General features: G+C 35.0%; 2 protein-coding genes across 4 annotated transcripts in view; one reads left to right on the forward strand and one right to left on the reverse strand.

Annotated features, from left to right (window-relative positions):
- LOC132707988 (uncharacterized) overlaps positions 1-23582 on the reverse strand; it is a 511366-nt gene that overhangs the window by 396363 nt on the left and 91421 nt on the right. The gene's annotated exons all lie outside the window — the stretch shown is intronic.
- Positions 15785-23582, forward strand: part of LOC132696057 (uncharacterized) — a 109359-nt gene continuing 101561 nt past the window's right edge. The window contains exon 1 of the mRNA XM_060660652.1: positions 15785-16141. The gene's annotated coding sequence lies outside the window, so the exon portion shown is untranslated. The remainder of the gene's footprint in view (positions 16142-23582) is intronic.

Genomic DNA, 23582 nt, shown 5'->3' on the forward strand with positions numbered 1-23582 from the left:
AACTGCTAGCAATTGTATTTGGTTGTAAATACTTTTAGACCATATTTGTTTGGACAGAAGTTCTCTGTCGTCACGGACCATAAATCCTTAATCTGGCTTTCAAGTTTAAAAGATCCAAATAGTCGCTTAATTCGCTGGCGCCTCAAACTCGAAGAGTTTGATTGTATTTTAAAATATCAAAAAGGAAAGAAAAACCAAGCCGCAGACGCACTTTCGCGAAACCCCGTAGATACTAGCGAAAACATTGACCTTAACGCCTTGGAAACTTTATCTACGACTAATGAACTCGGTGACGCGAACGAAACTATAGAAAAATTCTTGGAAAATGCCGAAGAATTACCTGAATTACATCCGGACGAATTAGAATCAATTCTAGGCAACAATTCCGAAAAGAAAATAAATATTTTGTCAGTTGCCAATTTTCAAATATTTTCAATAACACTAGAATTTTAGTAGCATTTCCAAAACTTGAGCCTATCCCACATATAATTCAATTCATAAAGGAATTTATAGACCCCAAAAATCTTTACCCACTTTATTTTAGAACCGAAAAACTAGCTCAAACCTTTACTGTAACACTACAAAAAATATTTCTAAATTCTTCCTACAGGTTTGTTCAATGTTCAAAATTCTTAGAGGATACTGAATCCTAGGACGAACAACAGGAAAAATTAAAAATTTACTACACTACAAAAACTTGCCATAGGGGCATCTCTGAAATGAAAATAGCATTGATCACTAGATTCTATTGGCCTAAAATGACCGACGATATCGAGCGGTTTGTAAATATTTGTGATACTTGTCAGAAAAACAAATACGACAGAAATCCCCCGGTCATTAAATTTAGTCTAACACCTATGACATCTAAACCATTCGAACAAATTCATATTGACTCTTTTAAAATCGGCAACCAAATATTTTTAACCATTCTTGACGCCTTTGCTAGATACGGTCAAGCGTATTCTCTTAAAAGTCTGAGAGGAACAGCTGTCATTGATTGCCCCCTAATTTTTGTATCACATCATGGTTTACCTTTAAAAATCACGTTAGACCGTGGAACGGAGTTTAAAAATAAAGATATAGAGGACTTTTGCAAATTGTATAAAATTGAGTTGCATTATACCACTTCAAAGAACAGTAACTCTAACTCCCCCGTGGAGCGTTCTCATTTTTCTATAATTGAAGCATATCGATGTCTTAAAGAGGAACATAAACAATACAACCCGGAACAAATCGTAAAACGCGCTTTATTGGGATATAATAACTCCATACACAGTGTCACGAAATTTACGCCTATTGAAATAATCAAAGGTCATATAAATGACACAAATCCTTTTGACATTAGTGACCACGTGATAATTTCGGACTATGTTCAAAAACACAAAGAGAGTTCGAAAAAGGTTTACCAATTAATTTCGGAAAATAATCAAAAAACAAAAGAAAAAATAATTGATAAAAGAAACAAAGAACGCGAGGACCCCCCTGAATTTCGATATTGCCGAACCGGTCTACATTCGTACTAAGTTACTTATGAAACAAATTTCTGAAGAACACCCAGATAACCCTACGTCCTATCACGGTCTTGCGGAAATCCTATTTTTAAGAATAGATTACCTAATGAATTTAGTACAAAATAAATTAAAAAACCTTGAACCTCATTATAGATCAAAAAGAGGACTGACTAATGCAGTAGGTAAAGTACAGAAATGGCTTTTCGGTACTCTTGATTCGGATGATTCAAAAAACTATGACGATGCTATCGATAACTTGCGGAAAAATCAGAAAAATATATTGAAAATTTTAAACTCTCAAATATCTTTATGAAAACGGCTGATTGATAATTATAAGTTAACGATTTCGACTCTATTTCGTAATCAAAACCAACTAAAGAAAGCAATGTATATATTAAAAGGATATTTTGATAACACGATCAATAATCTTCAGTTGTATATAACCTTTCAAAGTGTTTTATCCCAAATTATACTTGACTGTCAAAATCTGATAAATTTTCTAGATAATTTAGAGAACGCAATTGTGTTTGCACACACTAATGCTTTACACAATTCAATAGTTTCTGTTTTGGAAATGATCGATTATTTAAAATCAATTTATGATATAAACGAATTACCAAAATTTAATAACACGTTATCTTATTACCAATTTTTAGGGACTCAAGTAACATTTACAGATAGTAAAATAAATTTTGCTATTCACTTCCCTATTTTAAGGCTTAAATATTTTTCTTTCCATCACCTATTTCCTGTTATCCAAAATAACACGATAATTATTCCAAAATACCCCTATGTCGCACGAGAAAAAGAAGATATGCATTTCAAAGAGTCCTGCTGTCCCGAAATCGAGCATACTTTCTACTGCCATGAAAACTACAACTCCAAGGATGAATGCACGGTTCAATTGCTTGAAAATCAGCCTATAAGCAACTGTGGAAAACACCATATCGAATTATTACAACCTCTTGCAGAGCAAGTAACGCAAGACAAAGTGCTTGTCTTACCTGTTAGAAATACATTGGTATTTGCTCAGTGTAAAATTGATCAATACCTTAAGATCGATATTCCAACACTTATAGAAATTCCAGCTGCTTGCCAAATTACCTTGGGCAAGAAAAATTATTACAACAATGTCAAAATTATGAAAGGAGAGCCTTTGCCTTTACCTGAGGTCTAAAGAGAAGAATTGAAACCAATTACGTCACACAGATTAGCGAACATCAGTCAAATTAACTTGCAAGACCTATATCAATTAAAACAGATAACAAATGAACTACAACTGATTGAAGAAATTGGCCAGCCTATGTCTACAAGTTTAATAACTAATATTATTGCTATTATATTTTTTCTAGCGGTCATTGCAGCCCTAATGATCGTGAAATATAGCTGACTTAAAGCAATAGAATTGAATAAACGGATAATTACTTTTAAGTTTGAAAAGGTCACACAAGTTATGTACAATGATTTCTACGTAATAAGGATAGGACACCGTGACATCTACGATGTCAGCATTTGGCCACGATGGTACTATGAAGAGACCGTGAGATTCACATTGTCAGCTTTTCGGATACGAACCTATAAAGCCTTAGTTTTAAGTAATATGAAGGATTCTTGTTGTAACTGCTGCAGAAACTCTTAATTTTCGATTGTATTTTGAAAATAAAGTTTTTTAAAAAGTCACCTCGTCTTCGCTGGAGCATAATTCGCATATACGTACATATACATAACATTACAGATGCGCTGTTTGCAATCATATCTATATGCAAGTAAAACCGAAGTTCTGAATGTATCAGGACGCAAAAATCTCGAATATAATCAACCTTGGACAGAGAGACATTTTGAATATTAGAATGAGACGTGAAATTAATTTTATTGCGTGCCAATGTTATGGATGAACATTTACCCAAATTTGAAAATAATTTTGGTCACATAATTTCACCAACTCGTCTTTAGAATGTCTTGAACTCTTTTAAACATTTTTAAGTCATTTACTGTACCTCTTTACATTCCTACAAAGTCAACATGAACTCAAAAATCCGTTAGCGTTTTAAAGAAATATAGACGAGCTGGATTTGCCAAACAACATAGGACAAACGGCAGCTTTGCTGCAGACTTGTCAAACAGTTTGGACATTTCCACACTAGAAGAGATAAGTTCACAACGGATCCACAAAATATTACCAAGAATTTCATAACATTTTCAAAAACAACCAAGCACTAAAGAAGTCAAGCACAGACCTGGAAAAAAAACTTCCGTCAAAACGGTGGTCGGGACTTCGGGTAGGCAGCAAGGAGCCCGCCAATCTTCAATCTACAAGGGATTTTAATAGTCAAACAAAGTAAATTGTAGGTTCGCCTGTGCAATCAATTTCAACAGCACTCTCGAGAAACATTCAAACAGGTAGCAGGAGGTACCGTTTCGCTAACAACTTTTGAAATATTTACATATCCATTTACTTATTTAGACATTATTTTACTGTCAGAGCCCTCTTCTTGGGAAATGGAAGTACTACAGAGCTAATGAGGACAATAGGCAACAAGCGGATCAAGCCGATTTTGAAATAGATTTGCATCGAAGTGCAAATTTAAAAAATGGCTTGACAAGTACACAAAAAAATGAAATAACAGAAAAATTCAAAATTCCAAAAAATTGTTTGCAACTAATACCAACATATTGTGTGAAGCGTGCCAATATTGACAAATATGCACAATTCCCTCTGTGTGTACAGAAAATACGAAACAAAAATGTTTCAGAGCCTCTTCAAACACCTCAAATATGTAAATCACATTACCAAAAGAAAAAATTTTCAATATTGCTAGAAATTCAGCAATTTAAAAGGAAAAAGCACTGTACAGTGGTTTCATGTCCTGCTACCAAATATGTCTGCGATCACCTGAAAGTTTTGAAAAGAATCAAATAATCAATAACTGAATAAAGATCTTTAATAAGCAAGTTCTCTCTTGCTGGAAAAAGAATATAGAAAAAAAATTCGCTCTAGCTATTTTATCAAACGAGTCTCCTTCTTGCTGGGATGCCTTTCGTGGGGGAGGACTTTTCATGATGTCTAGGATCGAAAAGAAATGCTTATTCATATCAACTTTTTGGAGATAAAAGTGTAGACGCCCTGTGGCAATTTCTTGCCAGCGCGGCGAATAAAACACGTAATCAGTCACCTTAAGTTACAGAATGTTTCGTAAGTGCGCGGCAGGTACGTTGGTTGTGCGTTTACTAAAGCGGCCTATATGCCTTAAAGTCATTGACGAAAAATGAAAATAATATTCGCAGTTTGCTCAGAATCGATAATCGCACGGCAATATCTTGTATAGATCGAAGAGCAGGATAAAATTTCAACACTTAAATGATGTAACAACACAGCTTTGGGAGTGGTACGAACACAAAAACTTAACAGTGTTTGCAAGCTACATTACGTCGACAAAAAAATTAAGCGGACAAAGAGTCTAGATCATTATCAATTGATACCGAATGCGAACTGCATCGTTATGCTTAAAAAAATATATTAAAAAATTCCGGATACTTGCAATAGATTTATTCGATTCACGAATAAACAATAAGTGCTAGAGGTATATTTCCTGGCTTCCCGATCCAGATTCTTTGGTAGTAGACCCTTTCACTATTCGGTGGAACAAATATTACTTTTACGCCTTCCCGCCTTTTTCCTTGCGCTACTCGAGGGTTCGATAAATATATTCAAGAGAAAGCGCTAATTTCAATCTAATACTATCCCCCTTCAGGGAGGAACTTTCCCTGGTGACAGAGAAATTATTTGGCGCTCTCTAATGAAGGCATACTGGAGACGGCAATATCAACCAAGTCGCTAGCAGAAGTCACCCTCAACCAATACTCAAGTTGTTTGAAAAATATGTCCATAGGTAACTGCGTAGAGTTTTTGAAATGCGTATTGGATAGCGGGGCATCTTCTTCTGTTATCAACTCCTACTGATCCAAAAATCCAAAAATCATTAACAGATTTTTAAAAGGTGTTGTTAACATAAATACGCTGTTACGTGGAATCCGGATTCGGTGCTAGCGGTTTTAAAAACTTGGTATACATTGGATTCTCTAGCTACAGAACAGTTAACGTATAAAACTTGTTTCTGATATTCCCTTACCGTCAACAAAATGGCAGAACTATGTGTAAATCACAACATAGACATCTACTTAGAGAAAACTTCGAGCTACCGCAAAAATTATGAGCATCTACTACTAACGCATAAAAAACCATTTCACCCAAAATCCTCGCAGACCATAAGTCGCTGGCTAAAACTCGTCCTAAAGTTAGGTGGAATTGACACTAAAGTGTTTTCCAATCAACGCACCCGTCATGCAGTAACTTCGGCTACTTCAAGACGTAATACACTGTACCGCCGGTTGGTCACCATTATTCAATACATTTTGAAAATTTTATAATCGACCTTTAATCGAGCTCGAAGAAACGTTCGCAAAAAAGTACTGAACATAGAATAAAACATCATCAATGTAGAGATAATCGGTTATAAAGGCATATTGGTTATTGTATATATTATTGTGTAGATATAACTACACCGTTATGGATCGTTTAATTGTTTGTGACTTTGGTTTATATTGTTATAAATTATGGAAATATACCTCCAACTCCAGGTGCAGCAAAATCGCCTTTCACTCTGAACATCTACAGTGCGTAATTGTATCTAGGACGAGCGAAGGAAAATTAAAAGTTAATATTAATTTTTCGAGCTTGTCCGTAGATACAATTACAAACCCACCCTTTACCCCCTAGGCGATTTCGTTTCAAAACGAAATGATTCACAGGCCGGGTGGGCGGAGAAAAAACAAGCGAAAAAAACTCGTTTTTTGCTTTAAACGTCGCGTCGTGATCGAGATATTGCGGAACAGAAACTACACTGTGTTATTATCTACGGACAAGCTCGCTCGGAAAATTAATATAAATCTTACAGGTAAGTCGATTAAACTTTTAATAAATCATTCGTATGGAAATACATTATAAAGGTGCCGGTGTCAGTTTTCTTACCATTCGGATAGACTACGTTAAGTATGCACATCCGTGGCTTCGCGATAGATTTTCAGCAAATTTGAATGAAAACCGATTTAGCTAAATAACTCATCGGATCCGATCGGTTAGCGTAATTTCTCCGTCCCTTGCCGTTGAAATTGATTAGGTGTACTTCGTACGTCAAGACATATACTACAGCGCGTGACAGATTCAGAGCAGCAGCAACTAATTGATCAACCAATTAGCTGTTGCCTAAAAGCTAAAGCTCTTCGGGGCTAGAATATACTAGAATATACACCCGTATTGTTCGGATGGACGACGTCAACACGCTTGTGCACCTCGACTTTAATGAGCGTCTATTAGCGGCATAGTTTTCCCAACTTGAAATAATAACATCTGTAGTAAATAATTTTCCGAAATATTTTGTTGTGTCTGTGTAAATATTTTCTGCCTTCGATTGAATTATATTTTAACAGCATTTAACAATCAATACCATAATGCAGATAATGCTGAATAAGATTTTTGATACTCAGCAATTGAGGTAAGTTCAGCTACCTGGCTCATAACTTATTGATTAAGATATTTAAACCCGTAGAAAACAAAACGAAAACATAATATTAAAAACGCAATACGGGATGTGAAAAATTGGAAAGCAGCAGGAGAAACTACCATCACAAATTACAAATGGCGCAACAAAATTAATAAAGAAACACCAAAACTTACAACAGGATAATTGAAGAACAGGAAGGTTGTTCGGAAAGTCATTTCGTTTTTTCCCGTCAGAGGACTTAATTACGTTTTTTCGAAACCAACTTCACACTTAAGCCGCACAACCATTATATGTCTTGAGAGCTGATATTCCAAGGCTTGTGTGTGAAAAAGTTCTATTAATTCTACGCAGTAGTTTTTGGTTGGTGCCCTTTTAAATATGGAGAGCAATAAGCAGCATTTTCGTCATATTTTACTTTTTTACTTCAGAAAAGGTAAAAATGCTGTCCAAGCGAGAAAAAAATTGACGGATGTGTATGGAGAAGGCGTGTTAACAGTACGCCAGTGCCAGAACTGGTTTGCAAAATTTCGATCCGGCAATTTTGATGTCGAAGATGCACCACGGTCTGGAAAGCCGGTCGAAGCTGACAAAGATGCGATAAAGGCATTAGTTGATGCAAATCGGCGAATAACCACACGAGAGATCGGTGAGAGATTAAATTTGTCGAATTCGACTGTTTATGGCCATTTGAAAGGCATGGGCTTAACCTCGAAGCTCGATGTGTGGGTGCCCCACGTCCTTACGGAGCGAAATTTGTGTCGTCGCGTTGACGTGTGTGATTCGCTCCTCAAACGTCAAGAAAATGATCCATTTTTGAAGCGGATTATTACTGGGGACGAAAAATGGGTTGTATACAACAATGTTAAACGCAAGAGGTCATGGAACAGAAAAGATGAACCGGCTCAAAACGTGTCAAAAGCCAACATTCACCAAAAAAAGGTGATGCTCTCCGTTTGGTGGGATGTCAAAGGAATCGTTTTTTTTAAGCTTTTGCCGGACAATACAACGATTAATTCAGAAGTCTATTGTCATCAACTGGTGTAGTGTTCCACCAGGATAATGCGAGACCTCACACAAGTTTGGTCACTCGCCAAAAACTTTTACAGCTTGAATGGGACGTACTGCAACATCCACCATATTCTCCAGATCTGGCGCCTTCCGACTACTATTTGTTCCGGTCCCTGCAAAATTTTTTGGATGGCAAAACCTTCACCTCAAATGAAGATGTCAAAAACCACCTGAACCAGTTTTTTGCCAGCAAGGACCAAAACTTTTATGAGAGGGGAATTATGTTACTGCCAGAAATATGGCAAAAGGTGTTGGACCAGAATGGCCAATATATAATTTAATAAAATATTTATTCATAATACGAAAACTGTCTTTCATGTTCCCCAAAAAAAACGAAATGACTTTCCGAACAGCCTAATATATTAACATTTAAAAAATACGGCAAGAGAAACCTATCAAACTACATGCTATATATTAAGTAGAAATATCAGTGCTATACACATTTAACAAAATCGCAAAAGAATATAATATGGTAATATCAACAAAAAAACAACGAAATATGTGACTGTACCTAAGGAACCAATAAGGAAAGGAAATAAAGGCGCTAAAAACAGCAGCGATGAAAACAGTAGTAGAAAAGACTAAACTAGATGGAATAAGAAACGAGGATATCCGGCAAAAATATCCATCCAAGATAGGGTAAGATGGGGAAGAGAAAGAAGAAGGAATTGGAAGCAACATATAACGAGAAGGGAGATGGAAAACCTGAAGGGAAAATATCGCAAGGAAAAAGACGACTAGATGGTCATCAGAATCACAATGAGGCTAAATGTTACCCACAGGTATTCGACTTAAAGTAGAAAGAAGGAATATATTAATGACCTATATAAAAAGAAGTATTTAAAAAGGGTCTGGTAACCTATATCTTTAAAGGAAACTCATATTTAAAAACAGATAAGCATTTAATATTTTTTCTACTCCCGTCTGTAAAATACCTTATTACACACCGATCTAGCGTGCGGTAAGCGTCACTTTGCCATGTCAGTTTCGTCTCTCACGAATCCGAGCCACTTCGGACATTTCTGGGATTTTACCGCACGGAGTTAGGAGGAATCAGATGTCTTCGGAGATTTTACCTCACGCTTTGAATTTTGACATTTGTCAATTCCCACAGTCATGTCATTGAATATATTCGTGTTGTTTTGCCAAAATGTACGCAAAAACTAATACACAGAAAAATGTTATGCAATATATCAGGCAATTTAAATACTACGTGCTATAAGCAACAATTATAATATAGTGGACTGGTCGGTAAGTAAAGTGAATTTAATAATTTAAGTTTCCCACAAAAATTTTACATACCATTCGCATGAACTTTAGTGGTTTTTACAATTTTTATATTAATATTTTACCAAGACCAATTGAGCCATTTCAAAAAATCCATGTCGCATCAAGTAAAAACAAAATAAAATGGAAGGTTAGAATCTGCTTTTTCTTGCTTATACGATCTTAAAAATTTAATCCTCTTGAGAGCTCTATCCTTGGATTCCAATTACAGTCTTTTTCTTTAAATAAACTACTAATGATCAATTGTAAAAGTTAAATAAACAACATAACGTTTTAAAATTGTGATTATTCCGTTATTTATTTGACATATACAATAATACATCTCTCTCTGTCTAACGTACATAGTTAAAAAGAGACAACAATAGCAGAACCAATTTGAAATTTAGTAATCCGAATTGTGATTTTTTCGTAACGGTTATAGAAAAAGTATAGTATGCAACACGTTTGGTAAATTCCTTATCTCACTCGCTCTGCTGTGCTCCGCTCGTGCCAAATTAACTCGAGAATCAAATGCCGTTTACCGCGGTTGTTGCATAATATACAATTTCTGTTTCCAAGTAGCCCGTGCAATTGGAGCATCTGAACCACAATGGCATAGTTTGTCAGTAAAATGAATGACTGTGAACATTTATGTTTAAAAAAAAAAGAGATATAACAGGTGCAGTTTTTTTGGTAAAACAAAATGATCCAATTAATAAAAATACAAATTCAAACGTTTTTATAAGACACTTGGAGCTGCGAAGCTTGAATCCTCGCTTCCAACGCTATTACACTTATTCCTTTCCCCAATGATACTTCAACACTTTAATATCCATTGACCAGCCTTCCATGAAATATCGACAAGCACTGGTTAATATTTAAAGCTTGCCACGGGTTTTTCAAAAAAGCAGTTAGTAAAGGGACACTGTGTTCTTATCCAAGCTCTATCACAATTGTCAAGGAGGGGTTCCCCGCAGATTTGACTTCATAGAACTTTCTAGCGGGAGTGAATTCATTCTCCGACTTATTCACCCACGATCTCAGTGAACCCAGGTTCCACCCATAGTAATAGGACCTAAGTTCAGGGTGAGAACTTTGTACTCAGGGTCCTAATAAAAAGGTTCTATCTACAGCAAAAGGATCTAGTTTCAGGATTTAGTCAAATTCCATCCATAGTAACAGGACGAAGTTTCAGGATGTAATCACTTGCAAATACAGTTTAAACTCATTTGTACTCAGGTTCATAGTAGTGGACCCAGGTTCCATTCACAGTAACAACATTTATATTCAATATGTGGTCCCTTGCAAACACAGGTTTCCCTGCTAAGTTTAAAATCTGTTGTGCTTAGGTTCCTAGTATTGAAACTAGGTTCCAGTCACAGTAACAGGATCTAGGTTCAGGATATAATTAATTTGCAAACACAGACTTCTCTATCAAGTTTAAAATCCTTTATACACAAGATGGTAGTAGTGAACCTAGGTTCCCTTTCAAAAATAGGTCTTCCTACAAATTTTTAATTTTCCCGTTATTTTTCGCGTCATAAAAAACTATTTTCGGTCAGAGGTCCTTTCACCAAGGGTAGGTTTTTGGTATGTAACTGGTAAACTGTGCGGCCGTAAGTAAACACACGGCCAGATTAGCCCCGACTCCGTTGTGTTTATAAGACTTTAGCAAATCGCGGAAATTGCCGCTTTTATTTCGAAACGTCGGGCAATAAATAAAGTTTCTGGTGATTTTGGGAGTTGCAACCTCCGTCCTTCAGGGGGTCGTAAACACTATACGAGATTTTTAAACTTTTTATCTCTGCTCCTCGGAGTTTTTAACGGTTTATTGTTTCCCGGTGTTTTTTCGTGCCCCGTTAGTTTCGGCAAGATAGATCCACGTCGTCACTTCATATCTAAAATTAATACGGAAAATTCGATTCCGATACATTTAGTTATATTAATATTTTGGTATTAAACGTTTCTTTTATTCTTTGGGGATAGTGGAATATTGTGTGTCATAGAAATTAAAAGATTTTTGTTCTATTCTGCTAACAAGTAACAAAATTGTAGTTTCGAAATTTTATGGAAATAGCCACTATCCGTACAATCTCCCAGTTCACTAGTACAACCAGCAAGATGCTGAATAACTTGTGATAAAATAAAAAAATATAAAAATAAGGATGGTTCAATTTTTTTTTTCAAAGAAACTTCCACAGGCTACTGTAATGCTTTTTACAAAACTTCTGGATTCCTCCTGCGTCGGTTTGTGCTTAGTCGAAATTGCTGACGTTTCGCCAATCATCCTGTTGGCTTCTTCAGAGCTTGACTGAAACTGGCTCGTTCTTTACTCTGTACCTGCTTATATATTGTTTGAGGGTGCGCTAATGAGGGGTATAAACACCGTCTCGGATGACTGATTTCCAAATTGGTGATAGGTAGAGGCCTGAGTCACGATTAAGATTGTTAGGTTGTTTATAGATTTCTATAGACTGTCGCATTTTTCGTTGGTAGAAGAACTGATTACATGCAAGAATTTTAGTTTTATCAAATAAAATTTTCGGAAAATCTGCGGACCGTCAAAGACAAAATTCCATTTGAGACGCAAGAAGTTTACAGCATTCCATGCATATGCGGCAAAGAATACATTGGAGAGACCGGACGAAAAATATCAACTAGGCTCAAAGAACACGAAAGAGCCTTACGACTAAGACAAATAAACTCATCAGCTGTTGCCGAACACACTCATGAAACCGGGCATAAAATTTCATTTGATCAAATTAAAATTCTTGCATGTAATCAGTTCTTCTACGAAAAACAAAAAATCCGAGAGTCTATAGAACTTTATAAACAACCTAACAATCTTAATCGCGACTCAGGTCTCTACCTATCACCAATTTGGAAATCAGTCATCCGAGATGGTTCAGTCAAGCTTTGAAGAAGCCAACAGGATGATTGGCGAAACGTCAGTAATTTCGACTAAGCAAAAACCGATGCAGGAGGAATCCAGAACTTCTGTAAAAAGCAACGGTTCAATTTGTTCAACTTTTGGAGTTGCTAATAATATAGAAGTATACACCCACGAAGCCAGTGGGTCATCGGGCTACAGTTCGTCACAGTTTGTAACTGGGCGCCAAGTATTTTATCGCTAACAGGCACTTCTTTTCACAATAAAAGTCTCGGCCGGAACTCGAAATTTAACTATGCAGTGGGCAATAAAACGGTTGATGGGGTTCAGTTAACGTTTAATATAATAATATTGATAATATTAAATAACCGGGGCGAACTTTACAACATCTGACACCCTATAAATTTTTGTAAAAATGCGCTATAAAATAAACTTGGTGTACTCTCGAGAGCCACGATTGGTCAATGATATTTACCTAAACCTTAAAGTATCTTAACTGTGTTAACCACACGTACGTAACGTAACGTAAACAAATAGTACGAAATTTGTAGATTATAGTATATGCCATATAATACCGGACGATCCAAAAGTAAACTCGGAAAAATTATGTGTTCTGTTATTAGAAATCTGTTTCAAAAAAACACTGTTTCGTATGCTCACTCTATTCATTCATCAAGAATTGAAAGTATCGAGTGGAATTAAGAGGTAAACTTCGAGATAAATAACTTGCTGTAACTCAAAAAACCAGTCAACAGGGTTGCTGCTCGTCGCTTTGTTTTCCTACAATAAAGAACGTCGTCTGGAGGCTTTTAGGAAACTTTATTGCGAGACTCTCCTAGAACGTGGCGATGAAAAAAGTCAATGAGAAGGAATATTCGGGTCCTACTTCAATACACGTCAGCGACGGCAAAAAGCAATTAATTATGAACGATTTTATTAAGAAAACAGGCAATCTAAGTAAAACGTTCTTAAAAATATTCCGAAACTTTCGAAAGCTCGATAAACTTTCGAACGCAAATTTTTAAACTAATTTAAACAGACCAATCTCGCCCAAACTTCAAGATAAGCCAAATCCTCTTGTACTGGCTGGAACAAGCAGGAGTTGGTCGCATTTAGGCGAAGTTGATCGGAATCACACTGATTGGAAGCAATTATCAATTTGCCTGGAGAAGAGTCACGGGTATAATATTAACAAACAAGGCGCATTTTTTGCGTTTGTTAAGGGATTACTGCCTAAATTGTATTTTCAGCACCTTGACAATAATTCGAATTTAAAAAAGTAGTATTAGATAGTAAAAGAACTTGTGCTAGTTAAAAAGTAAATGTTATGAAGAAAATTTTTTTCAACAATATACCCTTAGTCATAGTTCATAACAAGCATGTGACAATTTTTGCAATGCAAGCAAATTTAGCTTTTTAATTTCTAGTTCCCTTTGAAGACATTTCAAATGGAAGAGAGATAGAAGAAAACTAGTTATCAAAAAATTGTCCATAGCTGGATATCTTAAAGATAACAGGAGCTGGTTTATAAATTATACGGATTTTTTTGGTCAACGGTATACAAGCATAATGTGAAAAGATAAGTACTAGCAAAAACTGCGGAAAAGCGGCGATTAGAAATACAAAAACAAAAAGCCAATGAAAGTGGAAAGAATTTTGTATTTAAGTCGCAATGCTAAAACAATTTGACAATAAAACTAGACTTGAAAAGGAAACTTTGCTCATAATCTAACGATCTCTTAATATGAAAGTAATTTACAGGAACGCTACGTTTTGCCTTGATATTACCCCTCCATTCTCCTCCGTTTACTTTGAGTAATAAAATATTTCTTTAGACCAATTTTTTAACCTTAAATTGCTGTTATGGAGCAATAAATAAAACGTATACGCTGCTACGTGATGACGAGAAAAAATCGTCCTAAAGATACCCTTTGACAAATAAGAAATTATCTTAAAATGTGAGAGCGCGAATCATTTCAATGTTTCGCGAAAACAAAAATAGAGAACATAATAGAGAACGTAATTGCGGGCGTCGATCTATACGCGCCGTGATAGATGAACAGACGGCGAAGCTTAATGAAAAATTTTGCTTGTGAAACAAATGAAATTTACGAGATAAATAAACTCTATGAATCGCTTAAAATTTGTAACCTCTGCAGTTCCGTTGCGGCTCCGCCTGTAAAGAACACCTGAAACATTGGCCAATCGGGCTAAGTCCGCCTCTGGTCCCGGCTTTTGTAGTAGAGCGGATTCACTCCCGAGTCCACAAGCTCTACAGAAGTGGCTGACGCAATATAACAAACAAGAAGATGACGTGTTTCTAGAGCAAACTACGGGAGACAACGGGAAGACAGCGGAAACAAGCACAAGCAAACGAAAACAGAAATGAAAGTGCTGGTAAGGAAATTAAAACTACATGCAAACGAACTAAACAAGGTATAAAAAGAAATTGACAGCCAGGGAAAGAGGGTAAGACCAAGAATCGATAGTATAGAAAAGAAATCGGTGTCAATACAAGTGGATGAAAGGGATATTCAGAAGGACTATGAAGAAAGAAACACCCAAATAGAGGAAAAGATTAAGAGAATACTAGAGAAAAAGGGAGATTTTGAGAGCCTCAAAGGAATATTAGACGAGAAATGGGCCCAAGGGATGTACGAGACTACAGAAATAGAGATAGCAAAGAAATTGCAAATGGAGGTCAAGGGGACTACGCAATACTTATTAATCCAAGAAACTTTAAGGAAAATACGGCTATAGAAATGCTTAAGGCAAAATATGATGGATTAGACGAACTTATTACTAACAACGAGGGTGAAGGGGATTTCCTCATATAGACAGCTACCACGAAAACCAGCCAAGGAATAAAGGATGGTAAAAGCAGCGCAATATACCTACCTACTCCCTATGGAAATAAACAAATCTGGAAAGAAAGATAGGAGAGGGCCTAAAAGTAATCCACGTTAGAAACATATGCGAATTTATTTTCTCAAGGGAGGGAGTTAAACTAAAGTTAACAGTCCAAGAAATGAGGACATCTGAACCAAAAAAGCGAAAAATAAGGAAAGAAAAAAGTGTGCTGATAGTAAACACAGAAAGAAGACAAAGCATAATTTATGTAAATGATTTCGGCTAAACAAAAGTTGTTTTTAACTAACTAATTCGAACAAAAAATAAATGGAGCCAAATGGAGAATGAGCGGTATTGCTTTGTGCTTGATTTCAATAAAAATAGGATCAGATGCAAGAAACCGCAAGCTTTCGGGAAGGTTGTTCCATGTCGCTACGATTTTTTCAATTACAGCGGCGCGCCCAACAATTTATTAGGCTCCCGTTCTTTTGTGCGCACCGCGTAATTACCCGTTTTAAACGGCGCCGCTTCATCAAACTCACGGACAACAAATTGCCGTCATAAGATATAAATTACGAAGTACAGCTGTTGGTTTGGTAAAAACTAAAGCGAAACTACCGCTTGCCACTCAACGAACTATTACTTGTTCACTCAGACGGTAGAGTGGTGATGTGTTCTCGGCCGGTCGAACTAATCCATTTTACTAGTTTTCGAGAAGAGTTTCTGAATAAACTTTACCGCTCAGTAATATCACGGAAAGTGCGCAAACGAGGCGTTGGAGCATTCTTGCGCTTCAGCGTTGTTGGGTTTGTGGCACGACAGATAAGTATGTGCGCGTGATAGATTCGTATTCGAAACATGGTGGGCGGTGACAATGTCCCATTCGAAGATAATTCGGGAAAATTTAATATTGAGTTGAATAGACTTGTAGAGATCCGCATTAAGACAGATAGACAAATAGACAAGTGAAACCAGAGAAAATCGATACGCGTGAGGTAAGTCACGCGTGAAATCTGGTGTACAAGTTCTGTGAAATCCGTGAAATCTGTGAAATCTTCGCATTCTGTGAGACACGTGAAATCTGTGAATTCTGTTATCTATGAGATCTGTGAAATTTTTTAAATCCTTGTTATCTGTGAAGTTCGTGAAAGCTCTAAAATTTTGATTATCTTTATGAAGTCATAACGTATTTCGAAAGTGTTTGTTATATTTTTGAACACACATTAAACACATTAAATCATCTTTAAATAATAAACAAACAGTTTAAAAATACAGTGAACGGCTAAGTACGGAACAAATTCATTTAAAAATCAGGTATTGCATTTCTAGAAAAATAGTCACCACCCGGCGAACATAATTTTTTCTTGCCCATTTTTCGCAGTAAATAGAAAATATACAGGGCAGGTCAAAAGTGGATGTCCATAGCAAATTCTAAATGGAACACTATTTTTTAAGTCAATTTTCGAATAATGCATCAAATTTCACACAATTCATGTAGCATTCCCTATACTTATCTTTTACTATTTATGAGCAAAATAATAAAAAATATAAATTTAATTTTAAAATAAACAAGTAACTAGCATTTATCAGCAATTTTTGTAAATTGTTCCAATTAATTTTCTGTCATTAAATAAAGTGATGGCGCATCACATAATTGAAATTTTATTTTTAATTGGACATGGAAACAAAAACGAGAACTCAAGAAAAAGTTGGTTTGGATTTCGGAATGAAACTGCTGGAATTTTTTAAATTATTTATTTCTGAATTATACAGACTGCCACAGCCAACAGCTGAGACGTGACGTACAGACAAAATTATACATGACAGTCAAATAAACAAAAGTTTTATTTATTTTATTAAGTTAAAATTTTATTACTTTATTGAAGAGGGATTCAGTTAATTTTACGTCATAAATTCATAGGTTGGGTCGATTAAAATACAGAACAGAGTAGTTATTAAGTGTTTTTGATGAAATTGTAAATCAGTAAGATTTTGATCGAAGAAATGAAGTACAATAATTTTGTTATTCAAAATCCCTGCCTAAACATTTATTTTTAGTGGATGTTGTAGATGAGTTTCTCTCGTCCATCTGGATTTATTTGTACACCATTACCTACCATTTTGTTTATTTCCAGTAACATTTCAACTATACGTGACCTCATTAAACAGTATCAGATTTGCACAACTTCATCATATTTCACAAAATTGTAGTCTGCGATCGGGATCATATTCGTTCAGATCCTGTACTAATGTAACCTTGTACCGATGATATCTTTTCTTCTTTTAATACATGCCAAGTTATTTGTTGCTCAACATTGTTGGTCAGAAGATGTACGATCGGGATTATCCTCAACTTCTAATAAAATATTTAATTTGTTCTCATTAGTTTTTGAACGACCAGGCCATGGACGATGTTTTACATGCCCTGCTCTATAAATTTTCTTTTAATTTTGCCCACTAATCGGTCATTCTAGGTTGAGTTCTCGTTTTGCGTCCATATCCAATAAAAATTAAAATTTCAATTCTCTGGGATTCGTTTATATACGCCATATTCGCTTTATTTTTTGACAGAAATGTAATAGTAACAATTTGAGAACTTTACTAGTAGTAACTACCTACCTGGCCATTTCAAAATTTAATTTGTTTTTTATTCTTTTGCTCATAAAAATTAAGAGCTGGGTATACAATGTGTCCCAGATTCGCTTTTTTATACAGGGCTAACGGCTGCAATTACGCTTACAACAAAGGTTAACTAGGGAAAGTTTTAGATTAAACTTAGTAGCTTTGATAACCGGCATCAGATTTACCATCAGTCAATTGGTTTAGGATATATCAGCAAAAAACCCTAACATTGCGAATTTCGTTATTCGCCATTAAAACCAAAGCGGATAAATTCGTAGCTGTCAAAATCTGACATTATTCAAACACTTTTTTAAGACTAGTAAGACAGGTCTGAACCGTCTCCTGTTACTTTCGAAAAATCGATAAAATAGAATTTTTTTGAAAGTATACTCGCTTGGCAACGAAAAAAAAATTTTTTTTTCTGTTCTCCGTTATCTGTTTCTCTGTCATCTACTTGAAATTTGGCAGATATATAGGGCTTAGCTCCGTAACGAAGCCTCGGGGGGGCTGGGGGGTCGGGAAGTATTTTTAAAAATTTTAAAACCGCACTTGCAGGGTAACGAGAAAAAAAATCATTTCTCCAAAATGGTACATGCCATCAAAAAAATTCTTTAACCATACGACGCGCAAGATCGGTAATTTGCAAAAAACTGAAAATTGAGCTCCCTTTATAATTGACCATAACTAGAAGGCTGTGATTCCGTTGTCAGTTTCTTTCACATTTCTATATAGCCCGTATAGACAGCTAAAACTTTTGTATTTAAGGTAAGGTATTTAAGGTTTTATATTGTACAGGGTGTTCGGAATATTCTGTGCTATACTCTAAAACGTCATAGGTGTCTCAAATATGTAGTCATCGACTTCAAATTCGGCAATCAAGTAAAAGTCCGTAAGCACATCTAAACAGTAGAAATTGAGCGTAGTGAAATGTCACCAAATACATTTTTTTTTAATTTGAAAAATTTTCTTTGCTTAATTTGTCTTCCAGAAAAACATGATTTTCTCAAAAACTATTCAACCGATCGGAAAAATTTTAGAGCCAGAAAATGTGGGAGATCCGGGGCTATGACTTTTATTTTAGGCATTTTTTTGATTATATACAGAGTTTTTCAATTGTGGACAAAAATCTGAAAGACCGTGACCGTGTACTTTTTTGTAATAAATTATTAACCGCAAATCAAAATTCGTAAAAAATAGGGCCAATCGGTTCGAGCAGTGTTATAGGCCGCATCAAGAGTAACAATTTTTGTATTTGCGGTTTTCGTCTATCACACACGCTGCTCGAGATATTTGAAAAAATCCGTAAGAAAATCGCTGATTCTCGCCACCAATCTAGACGCGATGACGTCATTTCCTATTACCATGTACTGCATGGTTTCAGAAAACAAGTATTTTCTTGAAACCCACTTACTCCATTGAACAAAATCAAATACCAGGAAACGTGGGAGATCCAGCGCGATAAGCTCTATTTCGAACATTGTTTGAATCATATACAGGGTGTGTCGTTTATGGGCAAAAATATCAAGAATATCCTAAACATTTCCGTTTTTGTTGGTAAATTATTGGGTATAACTGAAAGACTTCTAAAAATCCGTTAATTTGACTTGAACGGTATCGTAAACTGTGCCGAGAGAGAGTTTCAGGTTTCGTCAATTATACAGGGCGCACGAGATATTTGAAAGAATATCATTGGACAACGCCATTATTTATACAAATTTGAATATTTAACAAAGTTTGCTGAAAATTTGAAGTTCGGCGAGGCTTGAAAGACACATAATACAGGGTTTATGCACAATAAAATTACATCGATTTTGAGAAAGTTCCATAGTGGTCCGCAGGAGCACGATAGAAAAACATTACGTCCCTTTACTACAAGAAACCGCGAAGCTCTTTCTTTTTAAAACAAAAAGCTGCTTCGCACTACGTGCTACAAACTTGCCCCACCCAGCGACGATTTTTCGAAAGCTATCTTGTTTTATTACGCAAACTCGTTTTAACTTTCATTTTTATTATGGTCGCCATATTGGATTTTTTGATTTTTGGTTAGTTGTAATATCTCACAAGTGCAAAAAAGATTTTATCACTTTGGAAAGTTAAGTCTTAATTATTTTATAAGTAGATGATGATTTATTTTACATTAATATTGACAAGCAACACATAAAAAAACATAAACGCATAGAATTTTCAATAGAACATAAAAGTAAGAACGGCTTCACAACAAGTCAGATATTTTGTGCAAATTCTTTTAAAGAAAAAGTGAGAAAGTCTTCGTTGATTTAATGAACAACCTACAAGTTCAATAGAAATTAAGTAATATAAAGGAAATTTTCAAAATGAGGTCCATTTGCATTTGCATTGGCAATTGGCAATTGGTGACTGTTTTCCGTGGATTTCCTTTAATGTTTCTAAATGTTTCCAAAACTCTTTATGTCAAGGTTTCTACAATCTCAAACAATTCATAGATCTTATTTCTGGTGTGACCCAGAAGAAGAATCCAAGTGCGAAGGGTCAGGGCATTTAGGAGGGCAAAATATCGGACCATTTAATGAAATAATTCTCTCGTCAGACTGCTCGCACATAGTATTACATTTGTGATTTTAATAAGATAAAGCGTACTACTTATTAAAATACAGCTTTGATACTTCGAATTATTTAACATCAAAGTCAAAGTCCTCCTTATAAAAAAAGTGGCATAACTTACTTATAAAATAATTATATAATATAAATAATTATACAAGTGCGGTAAACGGCATTTGACTGAGCAGTTTATGTGGCACGGGCGGAGCGATTGCTTAATAAACGAGTGAGATAAAGAGTTTACCAAACGTGTTGCATACTATATTTTCTCTACAACCGTCACGAAAAAATCGCAGTTTACCAAATTGAAAATAAAACTTGTTACCATTAAATCTATTCGTGTATCGTTCCGATCGGTTCTGCTATTGTCGTCTCTTTTTAACTGGGTACGTTAGACAGAGAGAGATGTATTATTGTATGTCATATAAACAACGGAATAAACACAATTTTAAAACGACTTAAATGTTCAAAATTCAGGAGAGCGTTTTTAAAAACATTTATTACACGGAAAGCGAAATCAAGTTTTATTCGAACTGGCCGATACAAAGGTTGGAATAATTAAGAGCGTATTTTACAACATTACAATCGAATAAATAGGGCTTTTAATGCGGTGTCAGGGATGCGTTATCTTCGCTTAGCTTTGGGCTTCGTCTGCGGTTTGGGACATATAACTCCTCCCTCCTTAACTTTCGAAAATAACGGAGTGTTTTTTCGAAAAAACTTCAAGATTTTCTCCCTGACAGGTTTCCTCTTTGGATGCGATTTTCTTCAATTCTCGTGCTTCTTAATGATGAAAGCTAAAATTAGAACCATGATTATTCCAAAAACAATAACAATTATTTGGAACGTATTCGTTTCTTCTACCAATGGTTCCATGGGAGTTATTTTTTCTGCTACGTCTCTCAGTTGGTATATCTCGTCGATATTTATTTTTGAAAGACTGGGGGTATCCAGGACTTTCATTGCTTTCATTTCTGTCAATTGGATTTTTGGTAAAAATATTAGTTTGCCGAACTGGATTTTCACATCGTTGAAGAATTTTTCTTCATGAATTTCTATTTGACAGTTTACTGGTATCTTAATCAGTGCTGGTACTTCGATTTGCATATATCGATCCGTGTTACACTTAATTAGTAATTTTTCAGGCTTCTGTGACAAAACAAGAACTAAATTTTGAGTGATTTGTTCTATTCTATAATTGCCTCTGACAGGTCTATTTTCGTAATTGGGCAGTTTTCCATTCCGATGTCGTCAAATAAATTCTCCACGCATACATCTTGGGGATGAGTTTCTTCTTTACAAAAGTAGATTTCTTCGATGACGGGACCTGTTTCTACGGTGAATTGTCTCTTCTTCTCCGCTTGCGCCATATAGGGGTATTGGGGTATAAAAATTGATTGATTTTGGATTATTGGGAAAATACGGTAAAAGGAAAATATTTCGGATCTTAAAATTGGTACATGGACTGCAAAGATCACTTTCGAGTCAACAAAATTTACCAAAATTTGATAAGAAGATAAAATGTTTTTAAATTGGGGAATTTGATTTTGTTTATAAATTAATGCTAAATATTTGAGCATTTTATTCAAATCAGAAATCGGTAAAATACTATTATGAGGCGCATTAACTTTTGCAAACATAATAGCGTCTTCTAGATTATCTAGAAACATTATAATATTTTGGCAATCTAAGTTTAATTACGTAATGATCCCGTGAAAACTAAGATAGTCTTGTAAAGAGTTTATCGTCATTAATATTACATTTTGGAATGTTTTTAAACCAGTTTGTAGTTTTCTTGATTTTCATTTAATTTCACAATAGTTTTATTATAATTATTAATTATGCCCTTTGATAAAGATATTTGTAGTTCTAGTTCTTTGGCTAAATTATTTTGATTTTTCTCGAGTGTATTAATTGCTGCTTTATAATAATTTCCGTCGTCAGCGTCGAGAGTTCCAAATAGCCATTTATTTATTTTACCAACCGCGTTAATTAAGCCTCGTTCTTTACGAATATGTGGATGTAAATTTTCAAGTTTTTCTACCGTAATTTGTATTAAATATTCAGTTCTTAGAAGTAAATTTTCGGCAAGTCCGTAATAAGAAATATTATTAGTTATGTTTTTAACATTAAACTTATCTTTAATAATTTTTTCTCTATTCTCTATGTTTTCTACATGGTTAATTATTTGGCTTAAATCTACATAATGGATAAATGTGTGTTTGTTATAAATTAACTTCGCGTTACCTATCTGGATTGGAAGTATAGGATTTACGAGTTTGGTAACTTGTACGTCTGTCGTTATTATTCGTTCGGTTAGAACTGCTACGAGTAGAAGAGTCAACATTTTGATCTTCATTGGTTTCCTGAAAGAATAGATTTTTATTAGCCTTTGGCATCTTTGCACTACTTTTATGGTAATTTGTCTTTGTTGTTATTAATTTATTTTCCGTTTGGTGTATTAACGGTATCTTTTTAAATTTAGGAAGTTCTTTACTTCTAAATTTTGTTTTTTCTTGTTGGTCATCTTGGGTTTCGATGTCTTCGAGAACTACATTACATTGAATTATTTTAAATGCTGAATTTTTAAAAGTGTTTTGCAATGTTACAGCAAAAATTTTAATTAAATTTTCTGCTTGAAAGCAAATTGCATAAGTAGTTTTCGGTTTAAAGTATTCCTTCATGATTTGTATAATATTTAGCATAGGGTCATTTTTCGGGATTGTGACATAAAATCGATTATTATTAAATACGTTTTCCTTGTTTATTAAGAATTTTCCAACATCTCCTGTTGTTAATATTATTGGATTTTTAAAATGATTTAATGGTTTTTCCGAAATTGGGATTTCGAAAATTGGGGTTTCCGCTGAGGAATGTACTGTCTCATTTTCTTTTAAATCTTTTTGGTTTTCCCGTTGGTTAAATGGGGGTTTAATTTGAATGTCCGATAAAATTTTGATTTTTTGTTCTTCCGGTTTAAACAAAATTTCATCTAACGTTAAGTCGTCTAGATTTGGTAATTCATCGTTATCGTGTAATAAAAAGTTGCCTATAATTTCATCTGCGTCTCCTAAGATGTTAAATATCGAGTCAGTTTCAAGAGCGTTCGTATCTATTGGATATCGTGATAAAGCGTCCGTTGTTTGGTTGTTTTTACCTTTTTTATATTTAATCTCTGCTGGGTTCAGCGTTCTTGATGCGTAGCATGTTGAGTGTCCGTCTTGGTCCTGAGATGGC

Source organism: Cylas formicarius, unplaced genomic scaffold, assembly GCF_029955315.1.
Source record: "Cylas formicarius isolate icCylForm1 unplaced genomic scaffold, icCylForm1.1 PGA_scaffold_10__41_contigs__length_53128322, whole genome shotgun sequence".
NCBI lineage: Eukaryota > Metazoa > Arthropoda > Insecta > Coleoptera > Brentidae > Cylas > Cylas formicarius.